Source organism: Monodelphis domestica, chromosome 5 (genome assembly GCF_027887165.1).
Source record: "Monodelphis domestica isolate mMonDom1 chromosome 5, mMonDom1.pri, whole genome shotgun sequence".
In the NCBI taxonomy this organism is placed as follows: Eukaryota; Metazoa; Chordata; class Mammalia; order Didelphimorphia; family Didelphidae; genus Monodelphis; species Monodelphis domestica.
Genome location: NC_077231.1, coordinates 254,201,730 through 254,221,967, shown reverse-complemented (window position 1 = coordinate 254,221,967; position 20,238 = coordinate 254,201,730). Strand labels below are relative to the sequence as shown.

The 20,238-nt window shown below is 35.6% G+C and overlaps 1 protein-coding gene across 5 annotated transcripts in view; it reads right to left on the bottom strand.

Moving 5' to 3' along the window:
- Window positions 1–20,238, bottom strand: part of ZNF438 (zinc finger protein 438) — a 213,857-nt gene that overhangs the window by 96,904 nt on the left and 96,715 nt on the right. Inside the window, exon 6 of one of the 5 annotated variants that reach the window (XM_007504803.3) lies at window positions 18,904–18,988. The exons of the other annotated variants lie outside the window; for them this stretch is intronic. The gene's annotated coding sequence lies outside the window, so the exon portion shown is untranslated. The remainder of the gene's footprint in view (window positions 1–18,903; window positions 18,989–20,238) is intronic. 5 annotated transcript variants of the gene reach the window in all.

Below are 20,238 nucleotides of genomic sequence, written 5' to 3'. Positions count from 1 at the left end.
AACGACTAATTGACATCAGGGAATACAGAAATTTGCTAGCTAAAATCAACACAAATCATTCTATAATTAGTGGATGGATTCAAATGAATATCACAATTTAATAAACAGAACCAGTGATTCATTGATCTATCATCTTTTTTCGTTATGACAGTCACTAAAACTAAGTACTGAAATATACTTATTCAGAGTCAGATCTTCAAATTGCTGTATCTCAAAATGGTCAATCAAGATTTTAAAAAATAATGAAGCCTATTCAATCACATTGCTTTAATTAAACAATGTTTATCAAGAGCATGATTTTTTGTAATATTAACAAAATATTTAATCTTTATCTTGTGTTTTAATTTATATTTTTGTTTTATAATACTTTATTATTACAGAAGTACATATATAATTGATAATTACTTATTAATATATTAGTTACAAATCAAACGTTTTTCTCATGTAGATATTTGATCAAAAGAGTTTGGAGGACACCAAATGAGATCACAGTTCTCTATCTTTTTCTCAAGTATAGGAAAGAAAGACTTTATTCTTTAAATCCTAACCTTATTGTCTTAGAATGGATCCTAGATATTGGTTGCAAGGCAGATAAGCGGTAAGTGCCAGGCAATCGGGGTTGTGACTTGGTCAGAGTCATATAGCTCAGAAATATCTGAGAACATATTTGAACTCAGGACCTCCCTTCCCTAGACCTGACTCTCTATTCCCTCAGCTACTTAGCTGCCTTAAGAAAGACTTTCTAAGACTTTGCTAAATTCTAAGTAAGCAAATATCAGTAACATTCCCATGATATACGATTCTAGCCCCTGATGGTGTCATGCTATTCTTTGTGATTACCATTTCCTATTCTATTTGTTTGCTAGTAATTATTTTAAAAATGTGTACTAGAATTTTATCAGATATCAAAGATGATCTCACTTGCCTCATAGGACTCTACCTTCTATCTATTTTTTTCTTTAATTGGGACATTTGTCCCTTCTCCAGGCCTGTGATATCTCATCTGTTCTTCACAGTCTTTCAAAAGTCACTCCCATCTACTAACAAATGTGACTATAATATAGGACTAAATGTTAAGTCTTCTCTACAGGGTACCAACAGAACTTATTGGCTGATTCATTCAATTTAGTAAGAGGGTGACTATTAGGGAGAGGGAGAATCAAGCAAAGAAATTCAATAAGTATCTATTACACACCCAAATTGTTTGAATGAACAACTTAGCCCATGTAGGCATATTCAAAGTCTGTAATTAAAAGAAGTCAAGTTCAACATCCTCAACATTCAGCTCTACCTACCTTTGTTTTGTAAATAGCAAAGGTATACCTTTCAACATTTCTCCTTACCAGCAATTTTTCTCTGGACTAGGCTCAAGAGGAGAATCACAGTATGTGCAAAGCCTAATTCACTAAAACCAATGGGTAGATAAAAAGGTATCAATTAAGTATTCATCATCCTATTTAAAACTGCCCTAATGAACAAGAGGCACTGATCCATCTATATAGTGTTAATGCAGCCCCTCCAGGTTTAGACTATAAATCTACCTCATAGAAGCAATGTAAGGATTAAATAATGAATGATTATGAAACACTGTAAATAAAAATGTAACACAAGTGCAGACTGAAAACAGATACTATTTCAAGTAGCTGGCTAATACTGATATTTAGTTTACCCAAGGCTTTTATGAAAAGAAAGCTGTTATAGGAATAAATTTTAGGATAAAGTAAATTTGTTTATAAAATACAATCTGTCAATAAAATCCAAAGTAGTAAATATCCTTAAGAATAAATTATGAGGGGGAAGTTAGGTGGCTCAGTGGATTGAGAGTCAGGCCTAAAGATGGGAGGTCCTAGGTCCAAATCTGGTCTCAGATACTTCCTAGCTGTGTGACCCTGGGTAAGTCACTTAACTGCCATTGCCTAGCACTTACTGCTCTTCTGATTTCTAACCAATACACATTATTGATTCTAAGATGAAAGGTAAGGGTTTTTTAAAAAGAGTATATTATGAGATTTATGCAGAAATTATTGCAAAATATTTTTCCAATTAAATATTTTTAAATTTATTTTTGCACAAATTGCATGTCTACATTGCAGAAAATGTGCCTAGTAGTTAAAATCTGTAATTCCACACACTTATTTTTTTAAAGTTGAGTTTTTCAACTACAAAAAAATTATATCACTCGATATTATTATACAGACATTTACAATACCCTGTTGCAAGATCTACAAGCTTAATCCAGAGAACATTTAACTGTGTAAAAGAAGTTGTGTGACTGAGAGGACACATGATAAGACTTAAATACTAGCTGTCAGGCTTTGTGAATTTACAAAAATAACAAGAATGGCTAGCTATTTTACTCCACACATCAAAATCATCACATATCACAACCAAGAACTGTAACTAAAATATGGCTATATTTCAGAGACAGGATGGTTAAGTGATTCCCCCATTTCTATAAGAGAGGAGCCCCCCTGCCTATCCCCAACAAATTGGAATTCAGAGCATCTGAAATTGAGCTGAAAATTTGGCTTTCTGAGCATTCTGAAGACTTTATCCTTCAGGAAATAACCACACTCCAGAAACAACACTTGAAAAGTTAAATGGCAAAAATTAGTTTCTCCGGTTTCATCTTAATTTCTTTTCTTAATCCTCATTCCCTCTCATCTCTCTTCATCTTCACCCTGAACAGCTGCCCTTATATCAAATTTCATTTGGTTGCAAGGCAATATGAGCATTTCCATTTTCAAGCCGGTAAGAGGGGCAATGGTAATGTTGTTAAAAAGGTGAATTTTGGGGGGCCCCCCTTATCCACTGAGCACAGTCCTTATGGCCTGACAAGATGGTGAAGAAAAAGGAAAGCAAGGGGAAATGTACTAAGGTAGTATCTGTGGCCAAAATGGCAGCCAGAACCCTAACTTAGAAAAGAAATGCCAATAGATTTGATCCTTTAACTTCAAGTTCAATCATCTAGGTGGCTGTATTTATTGCAATGATAGGCATAGGGAGGTCTGGAGACTCCTAGACCTTTTTAAAACTACCTGCATTAAATTTAAATCACTCTGAGGTACCACCTCAGATTGGCTATATCAGATTGGCTAATATAAAAGAAAATGAAAATGATAAATGTTGGGAGGGTTATGGGAAAATTGGCACACTAATACACTGCTGATGGAGTAGTGAACTGATCCAACTATTAAGGAGAGGAATTTGGATCTATGGCCAAAGGACTACAAAACTGTGCATATCCTTTGACCCAGCAATACCATTACTAGGTCTGTGTCCCAAGAAGATTAAAAAGGGGGAGGGGATATCTATATGTACAAAAATATTTATAGCACTTTTTTTGTGGTAGCAAAGAATACCACTGATCATGGGCATACTGACCAAATTGTGGTATGTGATTATGATGGAATACTATTGTACTATAAAAAATAATGATCTGGAATTATATCCAGTTATAAAACTGTGTATAGATCCAGAAATACCACAGCTAGCTCTGTTTCTTAAGGAGAACAGGGAAAAAGGAAAAGAACTTATATGTTCCAAAATATTTATAGCAGCTTTCTTTGTGGTGGCAAACAACTTAAATAGAAGAGATGCCCATAAACTGGGGAATGGCTGAACAAGTTATAGTATATGTTTGTGATGGAATATTACTGGGTCATAAGAAATGATGAGATTAATTTTTTAAAAAACTTAGACCTTCATGAAATTATGAAAAGCAAAATGAATAGAACCAAGAAAACATTACATACAACTACAGAATTAATATTTGAAGAACAACTTATGAATATTCCCTTTCAGAGAAAGAATGGATATATAGAAACACAAAAGACATAATTTATATATACATTTTTTTGGTCAAGTGATGCTTTCTGTAGTACAGGGAAGAGAGGTACCTAGGAATTTTAATGCAATCAATAAAGAAATAATTTTTTTTAAAGAGAGAAAAAAATACCTTGTGCATAGGTAGCTTGAAAAACTGAATGGGCCAAAATAACTCTCAAAATAACCTCCAAATCTATGATTCTGTTCTTATAAATATAACATAAATTTTTTAAAATTTAAATAAAGAAGGGAAGAAAGAAGCAATGAGTATAATGCTTTCAGAAAAACCTGGAAAGACTTAAATGAATGAATACAAAGTGAAGTGGGCAGAAGTAAAAGAACACTGTATATAGTAACAGCAATATTGTTAGATGACAAACTATAAATGACTTGGCTATTCTCAGCAATATAATGATTCAAGACAGTAACAAAAAGCTCATGATGAAAAATGGTATCCACCTCCAGAGAAAGAACTTTAGGAGTATGAGTACAGATCAAAGTATACCTTTTTGTTGTGGGGTTTTTTTTTTGGTCTTTTCTTTCACAACATGATTGATATGGAAATGTTTTTCATTACTTCAGATGTAGAATTTTTAGACTTGGTAGGTCCCTAGCTAATTCTGTGACTTTGAGTGATAATAATAAATAGAAACTTACATTTGCATAGAGCTATCCACACATCACACATCTGATCTTCATAACAGTCTGGCACAGAAGGTGACAAAAGTATTATTACCCCCATTTTACAGATGAGGAAATGCAGTATGGTATAAGCCAAAAGAGCACAGGAATAACTAAATCTAAGCTCAAATCATAACTAGTTTTTATCTATGTGAACTTTAGCAAATGGTCTTCTTTCTCTGGACCTAGTTTCCTCATCTGAAAAAATTAGGAGTTTGGATGAGATCAAGGTTCCTTAACCCGAGATCCATGAACTTTTGCTAACTTTTTCAATATAATTTATTTTCTTTGTAATTTATGGCTTTGATTTTACGCATTTCAAAACATTCTGAAAAGATTCATCCATGGGCTTCATTCACTAGCCTTCTTCCATAGGGTCCATACCAAAAACAGAGGTTCAGAACCTCTCTAAAGTTCTGAAGTCAATTATCCTAGATCACCCAGGGAGCACATGGTGAGCTGGGTCTTTCACCACAGGTTTTTCTATCACCAAGCACAGTAGTGTACTTGGCCCACTCTCCAGGAGGTTGGAACCTGAGGAAAATGTGATTGGGAAACGTTGAACAGAATAATAAAAAATCCCTACAACCTCTGCAATATAATTTGTAATTTTCTAAGTCAAAATGATGCCATGAGAACTGTTTCTATTGGATTTTGACACCATTGCCTGACTCTCATGGGTCCTGAGGCTCCTAGAGTTTAAACCAAAATGGTTCAGTAGTTGCAGTTTTGGATTTGAAATGAGAAGATTCCCCCAGGCTTATATCTGGGCCCTATCATTTATTACCTCTGTGGCCTTGAACAAATCTCTTCTTTCTTTCTGGGCCTTAGTTTCCTCTTTTGTAAAATGAAGGGAATGAAATAAACATATGGCCTGAACTCCAGGATCCTCTCATATTTTCAATATTAGTCAATGATTTCTAAAGCACCTTCCAATGTTATTCACCAACCAGTTGTTCAATTATTGTTAGTTGAAAAACCACTTATAATACATAGGGATCTTATAAGTTCTCTTGACATGTGGAAGAAGTATTTGAAACATCTATACAGTCTCATTATACCTCAAGTGAGAATTTTGGGGCAGAAAAACATTTTTAATCACTGTATTAAAAGTGGTACTCATTTAAATTAACTTTAATGTAACAATTATTGACATTATGATTTATACTAAGACATTTGACACCCCTGCCAATTCCAAATGACTTTGACAAAGGAAAATAATCCTAAAAAAGATAAATATTAGTCTGTATATTAAAATTAATGGGAACATAAATAAGGTCTGTAAAGATATCTGGTTAAGAAATTAAAAGGTGAATACCAACTGTAGTAAAGATAGTTTCAGTAAGCATAAGCAAGACAGAAAATGTCACCCATCTTTAAACGAAGATTTTTAGAAAATAATGAACATACCATCAGAGCATCACAAGAGAAAAATTACCCATTAAAATCTCAGTGACATATTTTTAAAATGAAAGCCAAATGCCAACATTAATGAGACAAGAAACAAATATGGAACCCCTAAAAGTCATTCTTCTTTTTACAATGTTTGTAGAGTAACTATGATCTCAATATGTCACTCATGAACACTTTTAATCAGAAAAGGGGAAAGGATTTACTTAGCCACTTTTTAAAAAAAGAGCAGTAAGATCTATATATCACTTGCATAAAAGAACTACATTTCCCAGGAGCCCACTGACTTCCTATCGTTACATACTTCCCATAGACAGGGGATATTAGGCAAAGACACGGAGAGGGTCCCTGCCTTTTTGGCATGATGACAGCGAGCTTGGTGGCAGTGGTAAGCTAAGAGTGGGGATTTTAAATGGGTTAATCAGCCAGGGGCACGTGGTTTTTATTTTTGTATCCCTTTATTCCTTTATTTCTAATGATCATTAATAAATCTCCTAAAATATATTATTTTTGTTATTGCACATTCATTTTAATTTTTACACCCTGAATCTCCACTGATAAAAATTTCTAAATAAAATACAATTTTAACTAAGATCTGAAGGCAAAGGCAAAACACTCTATCCTTTTTAAGTGCAAACTTCAAAATCAAGTATCTACATCATTTAATCAAGGAAATTTTTTGATGGTCTATTACTATATCCTCCTTATTGTTTTATGCACCAGATACAAAAGATTTTATGCACGAGATACAAAAGAAATAAAAGACATATATCCTGACTCCAAAGAGCTTATTATCATTAAAGGAAAAAGTCAAGTCAACAAGCATTTATTAAACATCTACTATTTTAGGCACTGTGCTAAGTGCTAATGACAGCATGGAAAGAGTGGATGATGGACTGGAGTAGGGAAAGAGCTGAGACATGGAGAAGAACCCACAGACCACTGCAATAGTCAAGATGTGAGGTGGTAAGGGGCTTAACCAGGGTGGTGGCAGTAGAGAAAGAAGTAGGCATATATAACTGATATTAAGAAGGTAAACTACAGGATTTGTCAATGAGCTGCAAGAGAGAGTAATCAAGGATCACACAAAGGTTTTAATGATTAGGAGGGCGGTAGTGTCCTTATTAGAAAGGAGAGAAGGTTTTGGAGAAAGAAAGGAAAAAGAAAAAATTAAAGGGAGTGTCTTAAGAAACATATTTCAAACTTTTCACACTAGAACTGCCAACAACCTGTCTTATATCTACCATAAAGCTTTCACACTGGTCACCTAGAAGATCCCAGTTTTAGAGTGACAAAGGGCCAATTCCCTCATTTTACAGAAGGAGAAACTACATTCATGTGACCTTAGTGGTCAGAAATAAAAACAGTTTACAGTTAGACCAATCTAAACTTTATTCCCTCTCTCTCCTCTCCATTACCCCATCCTACCTTCTCCAAATACTTGGCAAAAAATATGCTACTGGCAGATAAAATACACAAGCAAATATTTTTTAAACTAATTTCATCTTTTTACATTGCTTTACAAAGTTAAAAATGACTACCAAAGGATTTCCTATTTCATATGATTTAGAAAACTCAGTTTCTAGGTACATATGATTATATTTTACTTGGACTAGACACAAAAGAAGGTGGACAGAATGAAAAGGGCAGAAAATATTTAAACCTGCCAGAGTTTATGAACATTAGTCTATTTCTCATTCACTTATTAATAGCTAAATATATTTAGCTAAATAAACATGGTGACATGTGCAAGAATAGGAGGTCCTTGGGTAATAATAGGCCCCAAATATGGAGGACAAAATTAAATAAACAAATGTTGTACCAGTATTTTGGAAAAAAAAAACTAAATAGCTGCCTTGCATTTATCAGTTACTGGCCTCTACCCCAACTCAACCAGTTCTTAGCAGAGTGAACTATTATTAGGAATCAGGTTTTTTTTTTTCCCCCCAGTAAAAATAAGTTTTCAGGATACAGCTGGCTATTCATCTAGACAGCATGTGATGAGAGAGATTGGCCCTATCTGAATGACTAAAAGGATCTTGAGTTTAACTGTATTTCTAAAAAACAGATTCATAGGAACATGATATCTTCAAGATATTTTAACATTTATATTATGCCAGTATCCATTTGTAGCAATTATAGGCCAGAAATAAAAATCTAACGTAAATCTAAATATATACTTAAAAGTTTAAGATCACATAGACAGAAAATTCTAAGGGGAAAAAAGTCTTTCTTTGGTGCCATAAAGGAAAATATTTATGCAGAATTATGACAAAGTGTCTCTACTTGTTTATGCAGCTGGTGCTTTCCACCTGTGGGAACTTTAACCCTATAATCCTAATATGTTTACTGTTGATGATATAATTCTTTATAGAGTAAATTAAATACCATAAATCACCTTATGTTTTTTCAACTTAGCTTTTGTCATTCATGGCTTTAAAATAGTGATGAGTGGGTGATACAAAAGGATAAGAGTATGCTTTGAACTTCTACAGAATTTTGAATGGAAAAAATCAATCTAACTGTGCAGTGCTTTTTTAGCACCTTAACTTCAATATCTACAACAAAATTGGCATAATATCTAAGATCATTCTGAGGAGAATTCAGGCAAGTGCTATAGCTTTTCTTCCAAAATATTGCAGAACACTTGGCCCTTCCTGTGATAAATAAAGCAGTAAGGCTTTGCAACTGCAATTGCATATATTTAAGTATCTCTTGTGAGCTGCCAGTCTGTTGACCTGTTGGATACCTGCACTGTCAATCTATTACCCGAGCTTCCAAAAGGATATCTAAATATTTATGGTGAGGAAAAGATGAGGTGCAAGTCCTTTGAATTTTAAACTAAAGACAAAGGGTTTTGTTAGAGCTACAAAATTCAATTTCTATTTAATGGCAAACTAATTTAATGAAAAATATTCATGGATTTATTTTAAAATACTGAGATCTCCAGAGGAACTTAGGAGAAAGAACACTATCCACATCCAGAGAAAGAATTGTGGGAACAGAAATGCAGAAGAAAACATAGGCTCAATCACACGGTTCAGTGGGGATGTCTTTAGGGTTTTGACATTAGAAATATGAATAATATGGAAATAGATTTTGAACAATGATACATGTATAACTTAGTGGAATTGCTTGTCAGCTCTGGGAGGGGGGAACAAAAGGGGGAATCATGAATCATGTAACCCTAGAAAAATATTCTTAATAAAAAATACTGAGATCAAATGTCATTTTAACTAAACATCTTTACCACATTTACAGTGGAATGGAATAGCAAAGAGTTTGGTAGCTCTTACTACCTCACCCTGGCTATGCTGATCAAATATGGAGGCAGTCATCATAAAGTTGATAGTAGAGTACTAACCATCATACATTTCAAATCTTAAGTGCTAATTCTAATTCATAAAATAATGGATCTAGGTGATACCTTAAGAAGTCATTCTGAATAACAGCAGATATAAAGTATCCCAAGTTGTTGGATTATACTAGGAAATTAAAGGAAATGATAGGAACTGAGAAGATCAGAGATGCTACATCAAGGATAAACCCATAAATATAATTAGGATATGCTACAATTATAACGTATGTAGTTAGGCCATTGTAAGGCCAGTGGTGTGGAGAGAAGTCTTTATTTGCACATAAAGGAGAATTCAATTCATCAACAATTTTAAATAAGGGCAATGGGAGTGGGAGTGGAGAGTAAGGTCTGGGTCATGGTTGGACTATAACCACCCTCAGGATGTGTTAAGGGCATTGAGGTTCATTAAGGAGAAAGTAATATGGGAGAACTGGAGCAATAATGAGTGAAGAAAGTAGTGTTTTAGAGATTAGGCCCACAGCTGGCTGGCATCTTTCTCCTCCTCTCTGATTGGATGGTCATATATCCGTAGGGATCCAGCTTGGAGACTAGATGGCTGGCATTAGCTCAATGTTCATTTCAACTCTGAACTGTCAGCTTAGGTGGCACAATCAGCCTGAAATAGGTAAGAATGGAAAGAAAAATATAAAAAAAGAAATACCAGAGACATCTCAAACTGATGGTAAGTATATTGAGATAGGCCAGATAATATAATACATAACATGTAGGTTACATTGAACTGATCTGGAGTTTATCTATTGTAAGGGGTTGGACTAGACTATTTAAAAGTAGGGTTGCCAGGAATTTAATCAATTCCAAATGATTTTTAAGCAACTTACTTATAAAATATAGAAATAGTGGAAGTAAGAAAATCAGAGAGGATAGGGTAAGATATCTAAGATACACACTAAGTATTTTGCTCTGGTCCCTGGCTCAACCCAGGCAGGGCTAATTAGTCCTCAGCTGGAGGGGCCTCAGCCTTGAGCTGAGGGCCTGAGGGTGAATAAAGCAAGATCTTCAGTCACAAAGCCTCTCTCAAGAGGGGAAGGCCTCTCCAGAGACTAGTCCCTTTGGAAAATCCAGGAAAGGAGTCAACCTTTTTCACTCACCCACGTGGTGGTTCAAAGGAAGAGATTTAAGAACAGTCTTACCAAGTCCAGGGTCTCATGTCCTGTAAGCAGATTCTTCACCAGCCTCCAACTTGAACTCAGAATGCTAAAGAATGAAGAGCTCTCTCACAGGAAGTTGTAACTCCCTTTAAAGACGCTTCTTTGTGTCACTTCCTGTGCCTTCCTCTACTTTTTACATGGACAAACTATATAGTCTATAGTTTTGTTTAGGACTTGCCAGGGGGCAGGCAGTGGTTTCTGATTCATCATCCAGTTTCACACACATGGGTCACAGACATCCCCCACTAAAGGGTAAGTGGGGTGTATATGCTTCTGGTGATTAAATCTAAAAATGGGCAGGGAAGATTTAATCCTATCTTCACACTATCAATGCTCATGCTGAGCTGGGTGAAGAGGTAATGGAAGAAGACATTCCTGAGTAGGGATATAGGTATAATTTAACAAAATCATTTTGAAATATAAAATAAATATTCGTATTTTACCCAGGGATGAAGAAGGGGGCACTACTATTCATTCTATCATTTGATATATGTTATATATATATATATATATATGTATATATATATATATATATATATATACATACAAGTTATATGATATTTTTCCTGAAGCTATAGATTTGGGGCATGAAAAGTAAATAGGAGTTAGATGCAGAGATTCTTCTAATTCCTGGGTGACTAGTAAGCAATAATTAAGTATTCCTGAGAGTACATTTGGCCGCAGGTCTCCACCTGCCATATAACAAGTCCCCAGTCAATGCTTGTTGTTCTCTTGCACACACTGAATCAGAACAAACTCATAAATTTTTAGAGATAGAAAAAAATACTAAAAACCATTTAGTTTGCACCCTCCTTTGTTGGTGAGAAAACTGAAACTTTTACAAAATTAAGCGGTTTGGCCAAGATCATAGTGCTACTTCAGGGCAAAGTAGGCCTGAAATCCAAACCAGATAAATGACAAGAGACCTTTCTTCTTCCCAACCTAGCTGAGCAACATTCAAGGAATCTTCTAAATGACAACACCTGCAAGGGAATCCTACACATGCTTCAGTCTGGCTTTGTAGCCTAAACAGTATTCCAAGAAGTCATGCTGGCAAGGCAAGTATTAGGTAGACTGCTCCATTTTTTGGCCTTCTATCTGCTTTCCTTAGACACAGAACACTTGGTGATAGAATGCTAGTTTTCTAAAAGAGGTGAAAAGATATAGCATATAACTTCTTATGCAGACAGAGGAACTGATCACAAAGAAAAGCAGGAAACTACCACCTAGTATTAACAGGGAGATTAATCTAGATTTTTTAAAAAGATAAGTGGGATTAAAATGTGTCTTTTGGAAAAATGCTGGAGGCCCCAAAAGACTGATTAGTGGGAGTTATTCAGAATAAGAGATTTGAAGTAGTTGCTAATTATATTCAGCGAAATAACTCCATAACAACTGTAAGCTGCTCTGTTTGGACATTTGGCAGGAAGCTGCTAAATGCTATTTAATGGCAGTTGAGCAAGGCTGCCTGTCTTCAAGAGAAATGAAAGAAAGACTGCAATAAACTCTTGTTCATGAGCCAAACAAGCAAACATCTAAGACTAACACTCATTTGGTCATAGCAGTCAGTCAGCCACCAAAGCTACCAACAAGAATAACAAAGGAATGAGAACCACATTACTTTAGGATGCATTAGGAGAAGTAGTGGTGGTCCAGGGGACCAAATCAAGGCTGTACTGGGGTATAAGAAATATTTGAAACAAAATGTTTTTGTTTTCGTAGCTTATAATTTTGTATGTGTGAGTTCATTCAGGAAGATTTACACATGATAATAAGGAAACTTTTATTTTTTATTTTTTTTTATTTTAAATAATGTTTTACTCTTTTCCAAATGCATGTAAAAACAATTTTTAAATCCTGTTTTTGAATTCCAAATTTTCTCTCTCTCTTCCCTTTCCAAGATGCTAAACAATCTGATATAGATTTTATATATGCAAACATGTAAAACATTTTTCTATATTAATCATTTTGTGGAAGAGATATTGAACAACAACAAAAAGAGAAGAAAGAAAATGAAATGTATGTTTTGGTCTACATTCAGACCTCATTAGTTCTTTGGAGGAAGATGGCATTTTTCATCACACATCTTTAGGATTGTCTTGGATCACTGTATTTCTGAAAATAACTACTTCATTCACAGTTGTTCATCAAGTAATATTGCTGTTACTGTGTACAATGACCTCTTGGTTCTGCTCACTTCACTTTGTATCAGTTCATGAAAGACTTGCCAAATTTTTCTGAAATCATCCTGCTGATCATTTCTTATAGCATAATAGTATTCTGTCACCATCATATATCCCAAGGAAGCATTTCTTAAAAATTAAAATTGTCTAAAAGTAGAATGATATGCCTTGGGAAATATTCAGTATCCTCAATACTACAGATTTTCAACAAATTTTGGATGACACTTTTAGGCAATATTGTTGAAGGATTCTTTTTTTTTTTTTTTTAACCCTTACCTTCTGTCTTGGAGTCAATACTGTGTAGTGGCTCCAAGGCAGAAGAGTGGTAAGGGCTAGGCAAAGGGGGTCAAGTGACTTGCCCAGGGTCACACAGCTGGGAAGTGTCTGAGGCCAGATTTGAACCTAGGACCTCCCGTCTCTAGGCCTGGCTCTCAATCCACTGAGCTACCCAGCTGCCCCCTTGAAGGATTCTTAAGCTAGATGGCCTCCAAGGTTCCTTATGACTCAGATTGCATGACTTTGCAATAAGGTTTCTTATAAAAGAACTATCAACTGGCACTTCAGTACTCAAACAAATGAAAATAGTGGTCTCTGAATAGCAGAAAACATTTTTGTGTTTCACAATTTGAACTTAGAAACCTTTTTTTGGCTATTATTTCATTTGCCCTTTCTAGTTTATAGAATACAATGACATTTGGGCATATGTCTTATTCAAGGGAGAAATATAAAAAATGTAATACTCAACCTATTTAATGGGATTAATAATTATCAGTAACACACATATGAATATAAATGTATTCATAATATTTACGGTATACCTAGTCATACATATATAATATAATTTGGAGGATACCTTGTATCCATACCCAAATGATCAGGAGTTGAATTTTAATGAACCAGCATCAAAACTTAAGCATTAGTAGTTGTCTACATTCCTATGAATAGGCAGAAAAAAATAGCCCTCTTCCCATATATTGCTGGTGTTTTGCCCATAGAATCTGTATATGAAAATCCTTAGTCAAACATACTTACAACTCCCTGAATATGTGTAGAGATACTGAAAAGCTCTGTTACTACTTTCTAAGCTCATCCACTTACTATGTCACTTTGAGCAAGTCCTCAGTTTCCTCATCTATAAGATAAAGGGATTCAACACTGCAACTTTTAAGGTCTCTTCCTGGTCTACCTCTATGAGAATAGGATGCTAAGTAGCTATACAGTCATACCCAACCTTAGAGAAAAAAATATATGGTAGTCTCACTTGATATTATAAATATTTTACTAAGAAGTTACATACAAATGGAATCTGTGTATGTTGATTTATGTTTTAAATGTAGGAAGGGGTCCTTTTAAACATCCATAGTACTTGAATTAGCAGATTGTGAGTGGCACAAAGGACAATTGAGGAATGTTCACATGGAGTAGCATAAAAATCCAGGACATGAGCATGAAAAGGATTAATAGTAAAGAAGGGGATAACACTACTAGAGGGCATTTTCATCAAGGAGGTTAAAGCCAGAAAAACAGGTCCCATATACAACCAAAATATTAATCACAGCACTTTTTGCCATAGCAAAAACAAAACAAAACAAAACAAAAAACTGGAAACAAAGTGGATACCAGTAATTGGAGAATGTCTAAGAGAAAAACTATGATACAAGAAGGTAACAGAATAGTATAGTATAGTATATAGTAGTAGTCTCTCGGTAACCGAGGATGACGAACAGAATATTGCAAAGAATAGGATAAATATGAAAAATTCAGAGGAACCTGAGAAGACTTGTATGAATTGACACAGAGGAAAGAAAGAAAAGTAGGAGAACAATGTGAAAAGTGACTATAATAATCCAAATGAAAAAAGATGTTAAAAGACAGTTTAAGCTCAGCTCAAATGTAATGGCCAATACTAGTCCAAAATACAGATGCTGAAATGTTACACATACAACAAATATGCACATGCATAGATGGTTTTGTTTATTTTTCTATGACACCAAGGGAGTTTTTAATGGGGTGGGCAATATGCTGAAAACTTATTGCATTGTGAAAAACAAAAGGCAGAGATGAGCTGTTACCTTTTAAAGAATGAGAGATAATAGAACAAGTGTTGAACTGGTATCTATGAACTACTTTAAGACATAAAAGAGGGCCCTCAAGGAATTCTATTCTGTACAAGATTCTGTGGTAGACTGATGGTATCACATGGTCAAAAAACGATAGATCATAATCTGTACCAGTCAAAAAGTTTTTATTTTAGAATTGCAAAAATAAAGAAAAGCCCAACAACAAAAAAAGCTGATTTCTGAAAAAACACATGAAATCAAGTCTCTTTAACATATAAGCCCTCACTTTTGCATTTCAGGTTAAGCAAATCCTAAACTCTCATTTTGCTTAATTTTTAGGGAACAGACTATAAACTAAGGACTCAAAAAATACTAATGATAGTAAATGAATAAGTATCCTGAAGAAGCCTCATCATTTTCCCCCTAAAAATGATGAGATATATACTCATGCTCAATGGAAAAATCCTTCCAAGTTATAGATATCACTTCTTAAAGGCCACAATGAAAAGCACATTTTATGACTGAAATATTCTATTTTCTCCAATTAGTCTAACACCTGAAATATTTCAATAAATGAGCAGATATTTTGGAAAAATTTTTTTCCAATTCTTCCACTCAAAACTATTTTTCCTAATGAAGAGAGAATTAAACTTAGTTTATTTTTAATGTAACCCATCAGCAACCTTCAATTTTTTTTGAAAATTTTATTTAATTTGTCAATTTAGAATATTTTCCCTTGGTTACAAGAATTATGCTCTTTCCCTCCCCTCCCCAATCCCTACCCATAGTTGACACACAATTCCACTAGGTTTTACATATGTCATTGATCAAAACCTATTTCCATGTTGTTAATATTTGCACTAGCGTGATCATTTAGAGTCTATATCCCCAATCATATCCCCATCGACCCATGTGATCAAGCAGTTGTTTTTCTTCTGTGTTTCTGCTCCAACAATTCTTTCTCTGGATGTGGATAGCTTCTTTCTCATAAATCCCTCAGAAATGTCCTGGATCATTGCATTGCTACTAGTAGAGAAGTCCATTACATTATATTGTACCACGGTGTATCGGTCTCCATATACAATGTTTTCCTGGTTCTGCTCCTCTCACTCTGCATGACTTCCTGGAGGTCGTTCCAGTCCCCATGGAATTCCTCCACTTTATTATTCCTTTGAGCACAATAGTATTCCATCACCAACATATACCACAATTTGTTCAGCCATTTCCCAATAGAAGGGAATCCCCTCATTTTCCAATTTTTGGCCACCACAAAGAGCACAGCTATGGATATTCTTGTACAAGTCTTTTTCCTTATTATCTCTTTGGGGTACAAACCCAGCAGTGCTATGGCTGGATCAAAGGGCAGACAGTCTTTTAGCACCCTTTGGGCATAGTTCCAAATTGCCCTCCAGAATGGTTGGATCAGTTCACAACTCCACCAGCAATGCATTAATGTCCCTACTTTGCCACATCCCCTCCAGCATTCATTACTTTCCTTTGCTGTCATGACAGCCAATCTGCTAGGTATGAGGTGATACCTCAGAGTTGTTTTGATTTGCATCTCTCTGATTATAAGAGATTTAGAACACTTTTTCATGTGCTTATTAATAGTTTTGATTTCTTTGGCTGAAAACTGCTTATTCATGTCCCTTGCCCATTTATCAATTGGAGAATGGCTTGATTTTTTGTACAATTGATTTAGCTCTTTGTAAATTTGAGTAATTAAACCTCTGTCAAAGGTTTTTATGAAGATTGTTTCCCAATTTGTTGCTTCCCTTCTGATTTTAGTTACATTGGTTTTGTTTGTACAAAACCTTTTTAATTTGATGTAGTCAAAATTATTTATTTTACATTTTGTTTGGATAATTTCTTGTAGTTTGATGTCCAGGCTTTTTCTTTTGTCATAGTCTTCTGGTAGATCAATGATTCTTAAGTTGTCTCTCCTGGAACAATTTTCTAAATATTCTGTTTTCTGAATGTCATGCTTCATATTTTCCTCAATTTTTTCATTTCATTTTTGCCATTTCCTTCTCCAGCTCATTTTACAAATCAGGAAACTGAGGCAAACAGAATGAAGTGCCTTGCTCAGGGCCACCCAGATAGTACCTCCAGTGTTCTTTCCTTTGTGCCACCTAGCTATCCTTTCTTCTTTCAAACAAAACAATACACTAAAATATGAAAAAGACTCATTGAGACCTTCCCTTATATCTCAGTTAATCAATCAAATAAATATGGATTAAGTGCCTGCTCCACATCAACCACAGTGCTAACAACAACCAAAAAAAGGGCAAAAGATAGTCTTTGTCCTTAAGGAGCTTATAATCTGGATGGGGAAAACAACCTACAAACAAATATAGATAAAAAAAAGCTATATATGGGATAATTAAGAAATAATTGAGAGGGAAGGCACTGGAATTAAGAGGGATTAGGAAAGGTTTACTGTAGAAAGTAAGATTTTAGCTGGTAATTAGCCAACCAGGAAAGTGAGCAATCAGCACAGGAGAGAGCATTCTAGGCATAGGAGACAATGAAAGAAAATGCCCATTGCCAAAAGATGGAGTGTCTTTGCTCCTGGCCAGGAAGCCAATATGTCTAGATCAAAGATTATGTGTCCAAGAGTAAAGTTTAAGATGATTGGAAAGGCAGAAAAGGACTGGGTTTGAACAGCTTTGAATGCCAAATGGAGCATTTTGTATTTGCTCTAGGAGACAATAGGAAGCCACTGTATTTTTCTGGGTAGCATGATTGGACCTGTGTTTAGTAGCCGAGTGGAGGAAGGAATCGTGTAAAGAGAGACGTAAGGAAAGCAGATTCACAAGCAGGCTGCTATAATAATCCTCAACAAGGGATTTAAGGCTAGTGTTAGAATGGTTAACAGTGTGAGAGGAAAGAAGGGGATATAGTGGAGAGATGTTATAAAGGTGAAATGGCCAGGTTTTGGGAAGAGCCTGGACATGGGGAATTAGAAAGAGATGATACCTAGCCTGCAAGCCTCCAGGAATAGGAGGATGCTGTTCCCCTCTGCAGAAGAAAGAGAAAGAGAATGAGTTCCAGATATATTAAAGCAAATAAATTCCTTGTAGGCAAGGCCATTTTTGATTTGTCTTTGTAACTCAAGCACAATGTCTTACACAGAACAGACTCTTAAGTATTTTTGGCTTGGATTTGACCTCTGGCACATTTTTGCCATTTTAAGGTGATGAAATGAGGCTGGGCTGAATAATGATCTCTGATAAAGCCATCTTGTTGAAAGTCTCTATGATTTTAAAGAGAAAAATTATATGGTCTTCTGGAGAAAATAAGCTGCTGCAAGACTTAGAGAATGGAATGTACTAAAGCCTAGAGAGAAAGTTGCTTTGGCTGGAGTTGCGTTCGAGTTTCTATGTAATGAGACATTAGTCTGCAGGTATGTTGGAGGAGGCTAATAAAATACTTTACACCATCAAGGATTTTTACTTTGAGTCCAACAATTAGTAGCCTTCTCTATCTTGTTAAGAAGGAAAAGGGATAGAAACCAAAAGTTTTTAGCATTGTGATTAAGCTAGATTAGAGTTGGGAGAAAGTTGATGGCAGGGTATCAACCAAGAAGCAATACTCAAGGAAATACAAAAGGAAAGGAGGAACAACAGAAGAGAGGGAATAAGAAACACAAGAATTAAACTTTACTTCAAGGGAGCAAGATAAAGTAACCAATAACAAGATCATCAACAATAATTGGGAAGCCAGGAAAGGAGAAGGACTGGAAGAAAACAAACTGGCTGCTGATGGCTAGAAGAAGAAAAAAAAACCCACAGGGAAATGATTTATATGTTCCTACACTCACTATAACTGTAGGAATGTTTCATTTGCCAGGTCTTGTCAAATAAAACATATTACAAAGTGGTATTTCCAGACAACTGACAAACCATTTTATTTTAGACTTTCTTGAGGGAGTTCTCTCTAAAATGTATTGCATAGGCCATACCTTATTAAACAGAGTACACTGAACATAATTTAACTTTGTCTTGATAATTCAGGGCATCACCATGAACAGTAATAATTGTACTATGCTCTAATGAAGTGATGACTTCAGAGACTATTGAGATGTGGAAGGTTGTCTGCCCCTACACTAATGGCCCGTGACTACCATAAGCTTAATTTTATACAAAACTTTAAGCTCCTGAACTCTCACTAGTGAATACATGAATCGAGTATGTAACAGCAACTTTTCTCACCCCTCAAAGTCCTTCTCCACTAACTTGTGGCTATGTTCCAGCTAGCTCAGGTTGTCACAGGTCTGACATACACCTAAGGAGAGACCTGCATAAAAAGGGGACATAACATAGCACATGGACAGAGTCAGCCTTGGAGGCCAGAGGACCTGGGGAAGGCTTCTGAAAGACATAACCTGGCTACTTGACTCCCAGACCTCTCTCTAAAGTACAGGCAACTTGATGAATTGCAATGAAAGAGGAACGCCCCCCCCCCCCCCCCAATTCTTTATATTAATGAAATCGTAGCTTTGGACCAAAAACAAACCATGCACTTAAATTATTATTCTACCACCCACCACCCACTTAATCTAAATGTTCTAAGAGGAATTAGACGTTGAGGAGCTGGTGAGATACTATGGTCCCTCACGCTTATTTTTCTTATGTTCATGACTTATCTTTGTTCACCCAATTCTTTCATTCCTTCTCAGTTCATTGCCCTTACTACATGTGTTATTTTTAGATGACAATTATTACTTGTTAATACTTGAAACATCTTTATAGCACATTACCTTCCCCTACCAGTAGTTGTTAGGCATATATTTGGAACAGATTCACTCACTGGGGTAATTTTCCTGGGAGTTCCTGCCCCCCATTTTCCTGAGATGGCATTGGATATACCTAATCCCTGGGGAAGTTTCCTTGAAAGTCCTTATGTCACACCTTCTTATCTTTAAGAATTAATTCTGCAGAACCTCAAGTTTTCTGGAAACATGACCTACCACATTCAGAATTTTCATCTCTAAGCTCCATGGCTCCTGTCTGGCTCCAGCTGTTTACCATTTATTTAAATCCTGTTGTTGAATCACCTCCTATCTCCTATAGCTTTCTTTTGCCAGCTGCCCTTACTGAGTAGATATCTATTTGTTGGGAGCTCAAGGGCCCATAAGGATGAATTTATCTCTTCAATCTCCTCTATGTTTTAGTGAGAGATGGCATTAAGGCCCATTTCCAGGATCCTTACACACCAGGCACCTTCAGTCCCTGGCCAAGAGCCAAGGAAGCCCTCATGATAACTTCAGGGGAGGCAGCAGAATGCAAATGAAAAAGTGTTGGAAGGGGAGGCAGGAAACCTGTTTTCAAATTCCACCTGTGACACTCTCTGTCTGTGTAGCCTTGGGCAAGTAATTTCATTTCTCTAACCTGGTGGGCTCCTTTATAAAACAGCGATGATTGCATTGGTGTTCCCTTTAAAGTGATGCAGAAATTGGGGCTATTACTATTATTACATGTCATTTCACCCAGTTTTCTGCCTAACATGGGTTGCTTTTCTACCCATGCTGTGGAACTAAACAATTT